The sequence below is a fragment of the Chrysemys picta genome, chromosome 7 (genome assembly GCF_011386835.1).
Source record: "Chrysemys picta bellii isolate R12L10 chromosome 7, ASM1138683v2, whole genome shotgun sequence".
Classification (NCBI taxonomy): domain Eukaryota; kingdom Metazoa; phylum Chordata; order Testudines; family Emydidae; genus Chrysemys; species Chrysemys picta.
Genome location: NC_088797.1, coordinates 86,176,374 through 86,189,506, shown reverse-complemented (window position 1 = coordinate 86,189,506; position 13,133 = coordinate 86,176,374). Strand labels below are relative to the sequence as shown.

At 42.8% G+C, this 13,133-nt stretch overlaps 1 protein-coding gene across 8 annotated transcripts in view; it reads left to right on the top strand.

Annotated features, from left to right (window-relative positions):
- The window catches only part of CHST3 (carbohydrate sulfotransferase 3), an 85,543-nt gene that overhangs the window by 61,931 nt on the left and 10,479 nt on the right, over window positions 1–13,133 (top strand). The window lies entirely within an intron of this gene.

Here is a 13,133-nt window from a genome sequence, read left to right as displayed (position 1 = left end):
GGCTACTGTTTCTAAGATATTTAAGTTTTTACATTTTATGTCTAAGTATATTGTGTAGATAGCATAGTTTTAATCATAAATTGTAAACCTAGGTCTTTTCATGTGTTTATGGTTGCTTTACATGATAATATTTCACCTGTCCTTTTTATGTAACACTTTAAAAATCAGCAAAAGGGTTATATAAATAAAATTTATTATGAAACAAAAGGCAAAAAACTATTATGTACATAGTTTAGTCCTATTCAGTGTCTACTCGGCGCTTCTTGGCTTGTCTCTTGTATTCATGAAATGGAGCATCTCTTGTCACTGTCCAGCAATAGTCTGCAAGCATTGATGGGCTCCATTTGCCCTGATAGCGTTTCTCCATTGTTGCAATGTCCTGGTGAAATCGCTCGCCGTGCTCGTCGCTCACTGCTCCACAGTTCGGTGGAAAAAAATCTAGATGAGAGTGCAAAAAATGTATCTTTAGTGACATGTTGCAACCAAGGCTTTTGTATGTCTTGAGGAGGTTTTCCACCAACAACCTGTAGTTGTCTGCCTTGTTGTTTCCGAGAAAATATATTGCCACTAACTGGAAGGCTTTCCATGCCGTCTTTTCCTTGCCACGCAGTGCATGGTCAAATGCATCATCTCGAAGAAGTTCATGAATTTGAGGACCTACAAAGACACCTTCCTTTATCTTAGCTTCACTTAACCTTGGAAATTTTCCATGGAGGTACTTGAAAGCTGCTTGTGTTTTGTCAATGGCCTTGACAAAGTTCTTCATCAGACCCAGCTTGATGTGTCAGGGTGGTGGTAAAATCTTCCTTGATTCAACAAGTGGTGGATGCTGAACACTTTTCCTCCCAGGCTCCAATGACTGTCAGAGTGGCCAATCTTTCTTGATGTAGTGGGAATCTCTTGCACGTCTATCCCATTCGCAGAGAAAACAGCAGTACTTTGTGTATCCAGTCTGCAGACCAAGCAAGAGAGCAATAACCTTCAAATCGCCACAAAGCTGCCACTGATGTTGGTCATAGTTTATGCACCTCAAAAGTTGTTTCATGTTGTCATAGGTTTCCTTCATATGGACTGCATGACCAACTGGAATTGATGGCAAAACATTGCCATTATGCAGTAAAACAGTTTTAAGACTCGTCTTCGATGAATCAATGAACAGTCTCCACTCATCTGGATTGTGAATGATGTTGAGGGCTGCCATCACACCATCGATGTTGTTGCAGGCTACAAGATCACCTTCCATGAAGAAGAATGGGACAAGATCCTTTTGACGGTCACGGAACATGGAAACCCTAACATCACCTGCCAGGAGATTCCACTGCTGTAGTCTGGAGCCCAACAGCTCTGCCTTACTCTTGGGTAGTTCCAAATCCCTGACAAGGTCATTCAGTTCACCTTGTGTTATGAGGTGTGGTTCAGAGGAGGAGGATGGGAGAAAATGTGGGTCCTGTGACATTGATGGTTCAGGACCAGACATTTCATCCTCTTCCTCGTCTGACTCAAGTGAGAATGATTCTGGTGCATCAGGAACTGGCAGTCCTTCTCCGTGGGGTACTGGGCGTATAGCTGCTGGAATGTTTGGATAATGCACAGTCCAGTTTTTCTTCTTTGACACACCTTTCCCAACTGGAGGCACCATGCAGAAGTAACAATTGCTGGTATGATCTGTTGGTTCTCTCCAAATAATTGGCACTGCAAAAGGCATAGATTTCCTTTTCCTGTTCAACCACTGGCGAAGATTTGTTGCACAAGTGTTGCAGCATATGTGTGGGGCCCACCTCTTGTCCTGATCTCCAATTTTGCAGCCAAAATAAAGGTGACAGGCTTTCTTAACCATAGTGGTTATACTGCGCTTTTGTGATGCAAAAGTCACTTCACCACAAACATAACAGAAGTTAGCTGCACTGTTCACACAAGTACGAGGCATCTCTGCTCATTTTGGCTAAACAGAAATGTGTCCCTTTGCAAAATAAAACACTGACAAATAAGAGACCACGACACTGTATGATTTCTAGAGCTGATATAGGGCAATTTGTTCAGCAGAGTGATGTAAGCTTCGTTATGATTGCATCATCCATGACTTCTAGGAATAACATGATGCAATTCATATCATGTATGACGCAATACCAGCTTCAGATTGCATCATTCATTGTTTTGCCTAAAAAGCAAGTACTGTCCAAACCCAGGCATAGATTTATTCATAGATCCAGTCAAAGATGTATTTTAGTCATTTCTGGTTTAAATTGAGATCCCTTCCCTTTATAACTCACTTATCCTCCGCCATTCCCAAGTCAAGGGTCGTATATACTGACCCAATAGCATATCTTGAAAACTAGAGCCAATCAACAATTTTAAGCATCATTTTCGTTCTCAGTGACCCAGAATTAGTAAAGTTTGCCTACATTTATTTCAGAAGCATTTTGGCTGTAGAGCAGTGCTATCATACAGGCTTGGTCCTTTCCCTACTATATAATGGGAATAACTTATATCCAATTGCACTATTTCATCAGTGGTGACAATATAAACCACAAGGGTAAAGCTCAAATCATTGGAACCTTGAGATGAAATTGAAGCCACGTGTTATATTCAGTTTGTGTGTGTAACCTTGTTTATAATATTTTGGTGCAAACAAAAAACAGACACAGAAAGAAAAACGTAATTTGTTTTTTATTTAGAGAAGTTAAGGGAAGTTTTTCAAACATGTAATGGGAGCGCAAGTCCCATTTCAAATCATTGGGACTTAAGCACCTAAGGGAGTTAGGAGCACTAGAAAATCCCACCGTTTATATAATATGGTATCTTAGTGTATTTATGTTTATTTGCTCATCTACACATCTTTCCCTTCCCTTCCCCCCAATCTACCCTCTCCCTCTTGAGAAAAAGTGCTAAATCTGGAGATATTTGAAGATGATGTATAAAAACTAACACTGCACACATATGTAGCACTTTTAATATCAGGGATCCCAAAGCACTTTACAAACCAGAAAAAGCATCAGTGAACTCCACCTGCCCCTGGGATTGGAGGGGATATTTTGCTGCAGCAGAGTGACTGACATTAGTAACTATTAATATCCTTAGGAAAGACCTGTTGCTTGAGGCATTTGAAACTAGACTGAACAGAGCACTACAAGTACAATAGGGAGAAATCCTGCCTTGGAAAGGGATGAAATAGATGGTCTTTCCCATTTCTAGAATTTCTGATTCTCATGTAGAATAGTGTTTAGAACTACATGATGTGCTAATTATGACATCCTTTTCTGAAACAATTTGTTGCTCTGTTGCAGTTTGTGACATCAAGCCGCAAGAGTGTCACTTAGCTCTACTTATATAGATATAGATTTCATGGGGTTTTGTAGTCATAGAAACTGGACTCTGTAAATAACTTCTTGGATATGTGTTAGATTGACACACTGTATGACTTTACTCTGTATTGCTGAAGTCCTGCCTGATAAATCAATTCCTCATTCTTTTGCAACAATTGCTATTTTGCTTCACAGACTGTCTTGATTGTCAGCTGAGACTTAGCTTTGTCCCTCCTGGCAATTGCCGTACCCTGGCATTTCATCTGCATCTCTTCAAAAGGGTCAGATTGTGATACAGAGAAGCATGGTTAATCAGGGGAGTGCAGAGATACAGTATCTCCTTCTGGGCATGTTGGTGGTGATACATTGGTGGAGCCATGAAAAGGAACTGGAGAATCTGTGTGCAGACTCCTCCCAGAAAGGAACAGTTATAGTTCAGGGCCATTGGAGGAGCAACATGAGCGGAGCTGAATGAACATGGAGAATGACTCTCCTCTGACCACAGCAGAGGATAACTATTGAATTGTGGAGTCCCTGGCTAGGACAATGAAAAGACACAAGGGATTCTCAGAGTCAATGCTGGAATTTGCCTATTTCTGGACACAGAACTGCTGACAAAACTGGGAATTTTTTCAGCTGCCACTCCTCTTTGCATCCAAATATTTTAAAATACAGTCAGAGGAACAACGGCTTAGGGACGGTTCTGTCTGGTCACTTGCCCTTGACTTTCTCTTTTTCCTAGGAGAAAAGCTGTTTGGAGGCACATCCTCAAGCAGAGCCTCAAATTAAACTGCAGATCATGTTGCTTTGTGAGCCGCTGCAGACTTTTAACGATCCATAGTAAAGCTCATAAACAGAAATATAACTTTTAAAAGGAGGCCTGTGGTGAGACAGAGGTCAGGGAGGCTGCTTTTCTGTGAAACCCTGCCCTGGAGCAACAGACCGGGCCAGAAGGATGTGGGGGCAGAGAGGCTAGTCCAGTTTAAAAGTTTTGGCAAGATGAGGGATAGCTAATTTCCTCATGATATGTTCTCCGCTCTCTAGAGCTCAATACTTGACTTTTGACTTGCAAACTTCCCAGCTAACCACAGCTATTGCATTCCCAAGCTGAGTAAGATATTTGTTATCACTCTGATTTAGAAGGAGACCTGAGTTTGGAATTCATCTTCTAGCCATGGCACTTTTGATATGTTACCTGGTTTAGACTTCTTATATGCTACCCATGTTAGACATGTTCTGGCAAGGTTGTGAATGGAAAGAAGCAAAACACTCTTGCTGGTTTGTTTTTTGTTCCATCCTTAGAGCTGTTCCTCTGAAGCAAAGCAGAAGGCCAGAGTTAATTAAAATCAAACTCACCATGAACAACCTGTCTCACCTTAAATTTGTCCTAATTTCAACCCTGACACATGGGATGTTAACTAGCCCCTCTCCCTGCATTAGAGGGAAATTGAGTCTCCATGTTCATTCAGTTCTAGTATTCTGTCCAGCCTCCACTGGTGGGGATTTGATCTTTATGCTAACATATCCCTGAATTTCTCATGCTACAAGTGTACAATTGAATCTACAAGCCACTGTCCTCTGAGCCTTCTCCCACCTCTCTCTGTCACAAAACACTTCCCTCTGAAAATCAGCGTAGTCAAAGCAAAGAGTGACTGGCACACTTTTCTAGTCTTTTTGGTTGACCTCTTGCAATAAGCTGTTTACCAGGTCAATGTTAGGATTAAGGAAGGACAATATTTTTATTGATTCATTAGATATTTTGAGTGAACCTGGAGAGTATTGAAAAGGGGTGTGTATGCATAAGAGAGAGAGAGAGCTGGGGCACTAAGGAAACTTGCTCTCTATTTTTCTGTGACAAAGAGCAGAACACAGGGCAACACAGAGCATGTTGTACAAGTGAAGATCTGAAATAAGAAATGTAACATTTCAGTCTCTCTCTTTTGCTTTTTAAATGACTTTGTATTCATGGCTGTTGTGTGTAACATTGTCTCTGAGACACAAGACAGTGAAAAGCCAAGCAAGTTGCCAAAAGAGACTACTGAATTTGATGTCTCCGTGCTACTTTCTAGATGTTTGTTCTAGGGCCGAGCTGTGTCATGTTATTGACAGCAAAAGCTCAGTCTGGGAGTGCATGCACAAAACTGTTACTGCAGCATTAAGGTTGAGATCTTAGGCCTTGTCTACACTAGCGGGAGGGATCGACCTAAGATATACAACTTCAGCTACGAGAATAGCATAGCTGAATTCGACGTATCTTAGGTCGACTTACCTCGCGTCCTCACAGTGCAGGGTCAACTGCCACCGCTCCCCCGTCGACTCTGCTTCCTCCTCTCGCCGCGGTGGAGTACAGGAGTCGAAGGCAGAGAGTCGAAGGCAGAGAGATCGGGGATCGATTTATCGCATCTACACTAGACGTGATAAATCGATCCCCGATAGATCGATCACTACCCGCCGATTTGGCGGGTAGTGTAGACTTACCCTTAGTAGCACAATAGCCAGAGTAGTCAGAGCCATGGTTTTCACAGCAATTAGAACTCTGTATCCTTGCTTATGTTCTGTACAACAGGCTCTTTCACTACTGGAGTTGGTTATGTCATCATCACAGGCCGGGAGGCTAGTTCAAAGGCTAAAAGTTGGTTCTCATTGAAAGTCATGCTTAGCAGAATATGGAGGAGCCTCAAGGCTAACACCCAGGTTTTTTTTTTTTTTAATCAATACCTTTATTTTAGATTGAAAATGAATTTCCCAGCCCTATCTCTGCTTGATGGTTGAGGCAGAGGCTGGAATAGCGCAGTTCTGATTATACCTGGGCCAGGAAATCAGAGTAGCATCCAGGAGGGGAAAGGCAGTGTCCGGCCTCTAATGACAATCAGGGTCCAGTGTGGGAAGGGGCAGACAAGGCCGCTTTAAACATTAGCAATTTCAGCCTAAAAATAAGTTTCTGAGAAAGTTGTAGGTGACTGGAAAGATGGGATTTAGAATGGAAGTGCCATTGCACTCATAACTAGAGCACAGCTTCTGAGATGCTATAATAGCAAGTGTAGCATTCACTTACTAGCTGTAGCAGAAATAACTATGCATTAGTAATCAGGTGCCTTACACCAGAATTTCAGTCATTTACAACCAGACCCTTCAGCTTTTAAATAAAACAATCTTGGCCCTATCTCAGCCCACATTCAGTCCTTACTGAAAAGGGCCATAGAATTTAATAGGCATAAAAATCAATAATGCAAATAGACTTTAATAGAGAACAATATCCTTCCCATAGGTTTTTAAACCATCCTGTATAATTTTATAGCAGGGATGTAATTCTCTGTTAAATTCTATCAGAGTAATAGAGAGCGATAAACTTTCTGTAGGGTTGGGAATAAATTCCAGAGGAGGGGGGGAAGGGATAGCTCAGTGGTTTGAGCATTGGCCTGCTAAACCCAGGGTTGTGAGTTCAATCCTTGAGGGGGCCATTTAGGGAACTGGGGTAAAAATCTATCTGGGGATTGGTCCTGCTTTGAGCAGGGTGGTGGACTAGATGACCTCCTGAGGTCCCTTCCAACCCTGATATTCTATGAGTGTTACCAAAAACAGTTTACAGAAACCAAACAGACTGGAAAATGTGCTACCATTATAACCCAGCCTCCTTGCCATTGTTAGTTAATATATACACCTCTATGTCAATATAACGCTGTCCTCAGGAGCCAAAAAATCTTACCATGTTATAGGTGAAAACGCATTATATCAAACTTGTTTTGATCCACCGAAGTATGCAGCTCCCCCCCCCGGAGCACTGCTTTACCACGTTATATCAGAATTCGTGTTATATTGGGTCACATTATATTGAGGTAGAGGTGTAGTTCATTTGAAAAAATAATTGAAATGAAATTATTTGAACCTCACAGAATCATAGCTGGAATGGTCAGAAGGAATTTCTTTTATTATCTGATGCAACCCCCTGCCTCAGAACATATGTAAGGTTTTTTACCTTCCTCTCTAGCATGGGGCGTGGGTCACTTGCAGGTTTAAACAAGTGTAAATGGTGGATTCGCTGTAACTTGAAGTCTTTAAACCATGATTTGAGGACTTCAGTAACTCAGTCAGAGGTTGTGAGTCTATTACAGGAGTGGGTGGGTCAGGTTCTGTGGCGATGTGCAGGAGGTCAGACTAGATGATCATGAATAGTCCCTTCTGACCCTAAAGTCTATGAGTCTATGTGTCATTTTCTTCAACAAACATATCTAACTTTTATTTAAAGATGGCTAGTGATTGACTCTCTTAGGCAAACTGTTCCATGCTCTGTCCCTGACACACTTACTCCTTTTCTTTTAGTTTTAAACACTGAGGGTGTGATTCTCAGTTGCTCTGTGCAGGCATTTACACCAGTGCATAGGTGGATGCAAAATACCAACCATTCCAATATGGCAACATTTTATATCCACTTTTCATTTATATTGCACTGGTGTGAACAACTGCACAAGATGCAGGGCAATGGAGAATCCAGCCAAAAAAAAATAAAAATAAAATAAATCTAGGTGAAGTTTAGCCCCAGTACATAGAGGGGCAAATGGTTTTTCCATGTACTGTCAATAATTATTTTATTAATTATTTTTTGATGGAGTAGAAAAGGGGAATAAAAATACTGTGTGAAAAACAGTATCAAATAAAATGTACTGAGAGATTTTAATCTCTCTATACCCCTCCTCCACCACAACCAAAGCTGCTGCAAAAAACTAAGTGCCTTTGCTCTTAGACACTACTCAAATAGAAACGTTTCCTGTGACTGAGGTGTATCATCATAGCCACACAATCTGAGAAACTGACAGAAATCTATAGCCGGGAGGGAGGGGGAGGGGAGTGGCTGTGCTCTAACTAGTGGGAAATTGAAAGAGTGTTGCTGGCAGACAGTTTGTACTGTGGAAACAGGCACCCATATAAAAAAAAGAAAAGAGACAAAATGATTTTCAAAGTCCAACAGCAAAACAAAAGTCTTTGTGACACTGTAATTGCAGGGGGCTCCCTGTTCTGTGCAGTTGTGTAGCAGGACAAAGCAGGGTCTCTACAAAGCAGTGTGTGTGATCTTCCCAAGTATCAGTTTCATAATCTCCTCTGTAGGGACAGTGACACAAATGCACATTTCTGGGCTGTGCTCTTCACGAGTCTCTCCTGCTCTCACCTAATGGAGAGAGACTGAGTGCAAATAACAAATCAGACACCTCCAAACACTTTTATGCAAACAAAAGCCAAGGAGAAAATGCCCCAGGATGCTCTAGGTTGGTTTGGTGACTGAGATGCTCACCCTAACTGTCCTGTATTCACACTGACAGACAATGTACAAGCAAAGACAAAAAGAGGGTGGAAAGCACACATCAGGGAACTGCAAAGAAACTGTAACTAAGGCCTTGGCTACACTTGAGAATTCACAGCGCTGCCGAGTGTAGTCGCGCCGCCAGCGCTGCGAGAGCTCTCTCACAGCGCTGCAAGTACTCCACCTCTCTGAGGGGAATAGTTTGCAGCGCTGCGAGCGAGTGTGCAGCGCTGCAGGCGCTGATTACACTGGTGCTTTACAGCGCTGGGGGGGGGCGTTTTCGCACCGCTGAGCGCAGCAAGTTGCAGAGCTGTACAGCGCCAGTGTAGCCAAGGCCTTAGGGTACGTCTACACTACCTGCTGGATCGGTGGGTAGTGATCAATTTATTGAGGATCGATTTATCGCATTTAGTGTAGACGTGATAAATTGATCCCCGATCACTCTGCCGTTTACTCCTGTACTCCACCGCGGCGAGAGGCAGAAGCAGAGTCGACGGGGAAGCGGCGTCAGTCGACCCCGCACCGTGAGGACGCAAGGTAAATCGACCTAAGATACTTCGACTTCAGCTACACTATTCTCGTAGCTGAGGTTGCGTATCTTAGGTTGATCCCCGCCAGTGTAGACTAGGCCTAAGGTGCCAGTTCTAAAGAGCAGAGCAGTCTGTTTTATTGATGCAGGAGGATCATGTCTGTAAATGGTAATTGCCCTTAACTATCCATATAGGAACTTATATTGCCCTCATCCCTGTAGTATCTGAGCACCTCACAGACATCAATGAATTGGGAGGTTACATTGTAAGACAGGGAGGTATTATCCCCATTTACTGATGAACTGAGGCATAGAGTGATTATGTGACTTACCCAGGTCACATAGGAAGTCTGTGGGAAAGCAAGGGACTGAATTTTGATCTCCTGCATTCCAGTCCCATGCCTTAATCACAAGACTAACTTTACTCCTTCTTCCTCACATTCTCGTAATAAGGATACTTTGCATCTACATCATGTAGTGCCTTTCATCTTCAAAGTGGTTTATAAATACAGTGTAATCTAATCTCTCCTTTGTGGTAACTAAGAATTATTATCCCCATTTTGCAGTTGAGAAAATGGAGGCAGCAAGGTTAAGTGACTTGCCCATGGCAACAAATGGAATCACTGTCAGAGCCAAGATTAACATGCAGAAGTTCCTGGTTCCCTGTCAAATGGCCTGAGTGCAGGACAACACTGCACTGCAAAGATTTAACTGCTATTCATGTCAATGGCAAGACTCCCATTGACTTAAATGGGGGTTGACTAAGCCATATGAGAGACTGGACAGTTCACAGCTTGCCTGGATATTTGCCTTTTTTAAACGTGACAATACCATTAGGAACATTTGGGGAACAGCATAATCTCGGGTGTAAGAAAATATTAGATGGCTTCCACATAATTAAAATGGAAAAACACTGTATGACAATTATCAGAGGGGTAGCCGTGTTAGTCTGAATCTGTAAAAAGCAACAGAGGGTCCTGTGGCACCTTTAAGACTAACAGAAGTATTGGGAGCATAAGCTTTCGTGGGTAAGAACCTCACTTTGCATCTGAAGAAGTGAGGTTCTTACCCACGAAAGCTTATGCTCCCAATACTTCTGTTAGTCTTAAAGGTGCCACAGGACCCTCTGCTGCTTTGTATGACAATTGTTATATTAATATCACCAAAACAAGAAGCTGCCATTAGTTAAGAAAAAGTCTCCTTTAAATCTGCTAAGCACATGGCTATGACTTGCAAGATAAACACATGTGTTAGGCCTACCCTACAATATGCCTTGTCCCCCCGGGGATGAACATGCTGTGTCCACAGCATTTGTGTATAACTTTTTAAGAAGTACTTTTAATCCAAAGCAGGAACCATGTACTGTGTAACTTCATACTTGTGATCATATGGATCTGTAGCTTGGAATCACAATTGGAGCTGCGCACACATTTGTACTGAAACACAAACCCAAGCCAAATCTGCCAAGTGTGGTGGTTTCATTACTAAACCAGTGCTTGGGCCAGCATTCACTGAAAAGTTTGCTGTGTCTCACAAATCTCTTGGTGAGCCTAGGCAGAGTTCTGTTGAACTGAAGCCATAGAAAAGGTATCTGAAGTCTTGGTAACAGAGAGAAGTCATACACAGCTCCAGTCAAAACAGTGTAAATTTGGACATGTGTACGAATTACGACCCCTGTACAGGTACTGAGTTCTAAATTAGCAAAAAAGCATTTTTAAATTATCACTTAGAAAAAATAAAAACCCAAACAGAACTTGTCTATACAATAGGCAAAGAACTGGTGAAATTTCTTGGGAAATGAGAATGCTGTTTGTGTTCTAGGATATCAAGAGAGAAGGATAGAACAGAAAACTTCGATTCTCCGCACTTGTTTACTTTTAATAGTTGAAAATCTGTAAAACTCCCTTCCAAAAATATATTGCCCCCAGGCTGGGGCCTGAGCATAAAACAGCATCAGGCTGGAATGGTGACTAATGTAACAGGAATTCCATTTGCACCAAGCCTGTCAAGAGATGGCACTTTCAGGTGCTCTCTCTTTCCCAGGGCTAGTCCTGGCAGGCAAGTGTGAAGGGAACAGGGCCTTTACTCAAACACAGAATTTGTTGGATCTGGAACTGTTCCAACAAATCAGAGTGAGCAATGGCTGTTGTCCATTGGCAGGATGAAGGAGAACAGGGCTGCCTTCCTTTGTCTGTTCCATTCTGGGATTCCCCTTTTGTGTCATCCTGCCCCCCTTCTCCAGCCCTTCATTAGTGATTCACAAGGAAGCCTGTAGGGCACAGCAATTGAACAGCTGGTGGGGTGGAAAGCTGTGCTTGTAAAATGTAGGTGGTTGTATTCAGTTCTGGGAACTGAGACTCTGATGGGGGCAGGGGAGGGATGCTGCCAGAGGGGAAGTGCAGCAAGGGGTTTCTCGCAAGATTTATTTTGGGAACGGAGATATGAGGGGGAGATGTTGGTGGATGCTCTCAATAGCAGTTCCTCCCAAGCAGGATGGAGGTTATAAAGAGAAGGAGGCCCCTTGCGTTTTTATTGCTCTCATTGTTAATTGAAATTTTGTTCATCCAGGAGAAGGAAATTGTTTACAGGCCCTTAACACCAGCTCTCCAGATGTTGAGAGCAGCAGATGTTTTCCTGGTTGTTAGAGCAGTACTCTCCAGGGACTAAACAGAGGAGTATGTTTCCAAAACATCAAGTCTTGACATTTTTGATTCACTTATAACTAGGGGAATCCCCCTCCCCACCTTCCTCTCTTCCTGCAATATGACAGTCATCGTCAGGTGACAGGAAGCATTATTGGTGCACTGCAATGCTGTCTCTGCTTCCCCAGATCTGAGGCCCAGAGATGCTTTTCATTTCCCTGACCTCTGCTTTCTATCTATCTATGTGAGATGTGTAGAGTACTTCAGCCAATCCATCCTTACAATTCAGTGAAGATACAGCAGGGATTAATTTGGCCCCTTGCGTTTAAGGTCTGTGTTTAGAGAAAGGCCAGGCCCTATAGGGAAAAGATGAGGATCCCCTACGGCTGCATTTGATAAATGCCCAACTGCGAAAGTAAAGTAAATCCACTGGGAACAAGCATTACAGTTGCACTGGAAGGACTTGATGTTTCTCAGGAAAGGTGTCATAGTTAGAGGCACTGAATAGTCACAGTAGTGCAAGCTGTCACACATGGGTGGAACAACGCCACAAACCTGACCTGAAAGGCCTGTGTTTGGGGCTGAGAGAGTGGCTATGGGGGGTGAATTATTCAGAATCCTTGGCTCCTCTGCTGAGACTGCCTGGAAGCATGCTACTTAGTGCAAGTTGTGTTGGTGGGTTTTTGATGCAGACCCCCAGCTCACCGATGGGAGACTGCCAGTTGATATCCAGAAAAGCTAAGCAGCTGCGCTGGTGCACTGATTTCTGACATTACTGACCTGATCCACATTTGCCCCCAGGTGATCCTCAGTCACCTGAGCCAGCTAGTCCTACTTCTATTTAAAACTACTGAGAAACAGTCAGGGCAGGAGAGATGAAAGTGAGGACAAGAACTCTAATAGCTAAAGGCCGTGTCTTTGAATTGACAGCTTGATGCCAGGCAAAGCTTCTAGAGAAGTGAATATGAATCCTGTGCCCCTCTTGACTATCTAAAATATATTACATTTTATCATTATTCATAAGCACTGACCGTTTGCTTACGGCTCTGCAAGACACAGAAGATGACATATTGGCCTGATAATGAACTGGGGTGAAACTAGTGTGAGGTCAGAGACTTCAATGGAATTGCTCCTGATTTACACAAGTGTAAGACCAGAATTAAGCCCACAGTTGCAGTCCTGAGGAGCACACAGTCTACTGTAAACAGAGACAGACAACATTAGGCATGCTTTACTACCTTGGGGAGGAGTCAGAGACTATTTTTGACTGCAGTGGGTAGCATTTGTGGGCTTGGCAGGAGTGAGTTTTGATTTAAATTGAGAATTGCCAATTATAATCAGTGTTACTTGAAATCCTATTCTTA